The sequence below is a fragment of the Phyllostomus discolor genome, chromosome 9, assembly GCF_004126475.2.
Source record: "Phyllostomus discolor isolate MPI-MPIP mPhyDis1 chromosome 9, mPhyDis1.pri.v3, whole genome shotgun sequence".
Classification (NCBI taxonomy): domain Eukaryota; kingdom Metazoa; phylum Chordata; class Mammalia; order Chiroptera; family Phyllostomidae; genus Phyllostomus; species Phyllostomus discolor.
Window position 1 is genome coordinate 59,799,786 of NC_040911.2, and position 6,000 is coordinate 59,805,785.

Here is a 6,000-nt window from a genome sequence, read left to right on the forward strand (position 1 = left end):
GAAATAAAGAATAAACTGAGAGTGACAAGAGGGGAGGAGGGTGGAGGATAATGGGGGAAAGAAAGGGAAGTGGAAAGCCAAGGAACATGACTAGAGGCTGATAGGCACCAATAATGGGGGGGGGGTGACTATGGGAGTTGGGGGAAGAAGGAGCAGGAAAGAGCAATGGGGGAAAAGGTGGGAAAACTATAACTGACAACAACAATAAAAAACAAGAAAGAAAGATCATACATCATGATCAAGTGGGACTTACTCCAGGAATGCAAGGTTGGTACCTTTTCAAATCAATAAATGTGACTCACCACATAAATAAAATAAAGGATAAAAACCACATGATCATATCAATAGATGCATAAAAAATTGATAAAATCCAGCACCCATTTATGATAAAAACTCCGAGCAAGGTGGGAATAAAGGGAATATACCTACCATAATAAAGGTATATGTGACAAACACATGGCTAGCATGATACTCAATGGGCAAATACTACAAGTATTCCCTCTAAGATTGGGAATGAGACAGGCATACCCACTTTCACCTCACTTACTCAACATAGTACTGAAAGTCCTAGATATAGCAATCAGACAAGAAGAAGAAATAAAAGGCATCCAAATTGGAAAGCAAGAAGTGAAACTGTCATTCTTTGCAGATGACATGATACTATATACAGAGAACCCTAAACATTCCACACAAAACAAAAACCTGCTAGAACTGATAAATAAATTCAGCAAAGTGGCAAGATACAAAAGTAATATCCAGAAATCAGTTCCATTTTTAAATACCAATAACAAGCTAATAGAAAGGTATAGTAACAAAACAATCCCATTCACAATTGCTTCTCAAAGAATAAAATACCTAGGAATATACCTAACCAAGTATGTAAAAGACATTCACTCAGAAAATTTTAAGACATTGAAGAAAGAAATTGGGGAAGATACAAATAAGTGGAAGTATATACTGTGTTCATGGATAGGAAGACTGAACTGTTAAAATGTCCATGATACCCAAAACAATCAATAGTTTTCAATGCAATGCCTATCAAGATTCCTACGATGTATTTCACAGAACTGGAACAAATATTTCAAAAATTTATACAGAATCACATAGGGCCCAGCAAAGCATCAGTCATTCTCAGGAAGAAGAACAAAGTTGGAGGAATCGTGCTACCAATATCAAACTATATTCTAAGGGCAAAGCAATCAAAACAGCATGGTACTGGCATAAAAAACAGACACATAAATCAATGGAACAGAATAGAGAGCCCAAAAATAAACCCACACCTTTACAGTCAACATTCAACAGAGAAAGCAAGCATATACAATGGGCTAAATGGAATCTATTCAATAAATGATGTTGGAAAAATTGTACAGATATGCAGAAAAATGAAACTGAACTACCTTCTTACATCACACAAAAGAATAAATTCTAAATGGATCAAAGACTTAAACATTAGACCCAAAACCATAAAAGTTGTAGAAGAAAACATAGGCATCAAAATCATGGATGTTGTTTTTAGCAACTTTTTATTGGCTATATCTCTGCAAGCAAGGGTATATAAAGCAAGGGAAATCAAAAAATAACAAATGGGACTACATCAAACTAAAAAAGCTTTGCACAGCAAAGGAAATCATCAACAAAACAAAACAAAACAAAACAACCCACAGAATGGGGAAACATATTCACTGATACATCTCATAAGGATTACTACCCCAAATTTATAAAGTACTTACAAAATTCACACCAAAAAGAAAAAAAAGAAGAAAAAGAAACAACCCAATTAAAAAATGGCCAAAGGACCTGAACAGATCATTCTCCAGAGGACATGCAGATGGCCAATAGACATATGAAAAGATGCTTAACACCATTAATCATCAGAGAAATGCAAATAAAAACCACAATGAGATACCATCTAATACATATCAGAATGGCTATCATCAATAAATCAACAACCAATGCTGGCAAAGATGTGGAGAAAGTAGAGCACTTTTGCATTGTTGGTGGGAATGCAGACTGGCATAGCCACTGTGGAAAGCAGTATTGAGATACCTCAAAAAATTAGAAATGGATCTGCCTTTTGACCCAGTTATCCCAATTCTGAGAATATATCTGAAGAAACCCAAAACACCAAATGAAAATGTAAGCACCCTTATGTTCATTGCAGTGTTATTCACAATCACCGAGATTTGGAAGCAGCCCAAGTGCCCATCAATAGATGAATGGCTAAAACAACTATGGAACATTTACACAATGGAATACTACTTGGTCATAAAAAAGTAGAAAATTTTATCCTTTGGGACAGCAAGGATGGATGTGGAGAACATTATGTTAAGTGAAATAAATCAATCAGTGAAAGACAAATACCATACGATTTCACTCATATGGAACCTAATGAACAAGCTGAACTAATCAGCAAAACAGAGACAGACTTATAGGTGGGGAGCAGATGACAGCTAGTGGGGTTGTGTGGGTTAGGGCATGGATGGATTAAGCCAAAAAAGGAAAATAGGACTTGTGGATATGGACAACAGTGTGGTGGTTACTGGGGGGAGGAATATATAAGAGGTCTAAATGGTAATGGCAAAAATACAATTAAGTTTAAATCAGAAAATGGTAACTCCTTTTATTGTTCATATTTTTTTTTATCTTTTTCTTAGATAAGTCCCTTTAACATTTCCTATAATAAGGGCTTGGTGATGATGAATTCCTTTAACTTGACCTTATCTGGCAAGTACTTTATCTTCCCTTCCATTCTAAATGATAGCTTTGCTGGATAGAGTAATACTGGATGTAGGTCCTTGCCTTTCATGACTTCAAATGCTTCTTTCCAGCCCCTTCTTGCCTGTAAGGTTTCTTTTGAGAAAGCAGCTGATAGTCTTACAGGAACTACTTTTTAGGTAACTGTCTTCTATTCTCTTGATGCTTTTAAGATTCTCTCCTTATAAAAATAGTAAATCTAGCCCTGGCTGGCATAGCTCAGTGGATCGAGTGTGGGCTGCAAACCAAAGTGTGGCAGGTTTGATTCCCAGTCAGGGTACATGCCTAGGTTGCAGGCCATGACCCCCAGCAACCTCACATTGATGTTTCTCTCTCTCTATCTCCCTCCCTTCCCTCTCTAAAAATAAATAAATAAAATCTTTAAACATAGTAAATCTTATAAGAATACAAATCTGAAAACCTGAGAGCAATCTATCATTTGCTAGGTATTGAGAATACATTAGTAAACCAATGCAGACCCAGTCTCATGGAAAGCAGCAAGGCTGGTCCTCCAGACACCCTACTAGCAGCTCTCACAGTCACTCTCATCTTCAGGTGCTTGCAGATATTCTTCCTTCTAAGCAGATACCCCCATCAGCTTCAGCTTCCATCAGCCTTACTCAGCCCTTGGTTTTCAATCACTGCTCCCTGAAGATGGTCCTCCTTATTGGTTGGTAGTCTCAAGACACGTTAATCACAATGCAGACTTTTACCTTTTCATGTGGTACTGGGAGTCACCATCTTCTCAGGTACCTGATTTCCTCCTCAGCTGGATGTCCTCAACACTCTAGAATATAAATCAAGGCCCCAATTAAACTTTCTACAGTCAGTATAGAACAGTACAAAGTTACCCTGTATGTGGGTTATTTACTGATATGTAACAAATTATCCTGAAACATGGTGAAAAAATGTTTTCTCAAAGTTTGAAAGGTCAGAAGAAGCCCAGGACCGCCTTAGCTGGTGGATTCTGGCTCAGAGTTTCTCACTGTGCTGTAATAAATACCATTCAGAATTGCAGTCATCTGAGGTTTGGCTGGGGCTGAGAATCTGCTTCTATGTGCTCTCACATGACAGTTGGCAGGAGGCCTGTTACTTGCCATGTGGGCCTTTGCTTAGGAACACTCAAAAATAGCAGCTAGCTTCAACTAGAGAAAATGATCTGACAGAGATAGAGCTACCAAAATGGGAGCTACAGTGTCTTTTATAACCTAACCTCAGAAGTGACAGGCCATCGATTCTGCCATCCCAATCCTGGGACAATGTGGGAAGAAACTGCTCAAAGATATGAATACAAAGGAGCAAAGGTCACTGGGGGGCCATGTTAAGGAGTAGAAACCACAGTCTGACCTCTGGCACTCAATGATTCACATACCCCAGACACATAAATTAATTCACCTTTTTTCCAAGATTCCCATAAGACATTTCCAATCTAACCATCTGAAATCTACTATCTGGTGCTTTAAAACAGTCCCGGACACAGATAAGGCACCACAAGTATAGTTTCTCTCAACCTGTGAAGTGAAGATATGTATTTTCTGTTTCTAACATGCAGCAGGAATAGAAGTAGGGTAACCCCCACCAGTACTCAAATTAAAAGGGTGGAGGCAGATATAAGGGTTAGGGTTAGGGTTATGTAATATAAGTATAATATAATGTAATAGGATATATAAGTGTATAGAATCCAAAGGATCTCAGTAAATGAACTGGAGGACATCTAAAATAGAAGTTTAATGATTATCATGAAGGTCACTGCAAGTGCTATTCTTGGAGTCCTGGGATTAGCATTGCCACCATGTGAGACTTGGCCATTCTGACACCACCATAACTTCTTGCTGCTGCCTCCTGATTTAGCTCTACTTCTAACTCTTTATAGTCCAGGTAAACAGTCTGATACCCACAGGCCCCTAACAAGTTTTTGAATCTTTGGACTGATCTACAAGTGAGATACAACTGGTGTTTTAAGATTTCATTTGCACTTGCTGTGTTCTCCTGTTACATTTTCAGTTTCTCAAGGATATTACAATAGCATGTCTGTTATGCCCAGTGTCTCTTTAACATACCTAAAACAGGACTTAGCACATAATAAGTACTTGATAAAGGCCCAGCTTCCACTGGGTGACTGCATGTAGCAGGGTCCAAGTGCTGCCCACAAAGTGAAGCATCTGTGTTAAAATCCTTGCATTAAAACAATGCCCAGTTGCCTACATGTTATGCAAAAAACCTCACATTTTCTGACCCAAAGTTCTCCTATGTATGTGGGGGAGTTTTGTCCAGGGAGTACCTGTCCAGTACAGGTCTCCTAGCTGTCATGGATGAGATAAGTCTACCAAGACATAATCTGCTTGGGGAGAAAAGGCTGACCAGTCTCTCAGAGGAGAAAGGCCTTAAGTCTCTTTTTCAATGGGCTTTTATTGGGTTTAGTTTGCATACGAATACAGGGTATATATATATATATATATATATATATATATCATCAATCACTGTCAGACAGTAATGGTCAAGGAATAGATAACATTCAAAGAACTATTAGGGGCTTATTCTGAGTCAGGGTCAGATAGAGTGATGTCAAAGGGCCATAAAACTTTGGGAAACAAACTCATTTTATGCTTGGACTCTTATCATTTAAATTGAGGGCATTCTTAGCAAAGCAGGTTTCACAGGATTTTTGCATTCTTTCTTAGGCCTGATTGCCCCTGGCCTAAGAAACTGATGGTTCCTGCACAGGACTGCACCACCTTCTGGCATTGTTTCAAGCCTGAATCAGATGGGGTATGCGGGCACCCAAGAGATTAGGAAACTTTTTACAAATAGAATGAGTACTCAGGCTATGACAAAACTGGGGGGTGAGGGTCTTTTGTCCCTTCTTCATAATCCCCTAAATCCTTTCCTGATAGCCCCTGCAAGACCATACCTGTCTTAGGTTGTTCCTTCCTTGAGGAATCTTACCCATCACTGACTATCCAGCGATCCTCCAGGGGACAAACAGGGTGAAATAAAGAGGGCAGAGGCTGTGCCTTTGCTGGGAAGATAAATTTTGTCTCCTCAGTGGCTTATGGTCCCAAGGTCTTTTTACTCAGCCTTAGCCATGGGTGTTACAGCTTCTGAAACCAGGCAGGGTGGTTCCCAACAAAAGTAGGTAGTTAAAGATGACCTTTGTGATCATGATTGAAGCAGCCATAGGTGTGAGTAATAGGAATCCATGTGGAAATTGGTCTAAATAACAAACATTGCATGTTTTCTTCTAGG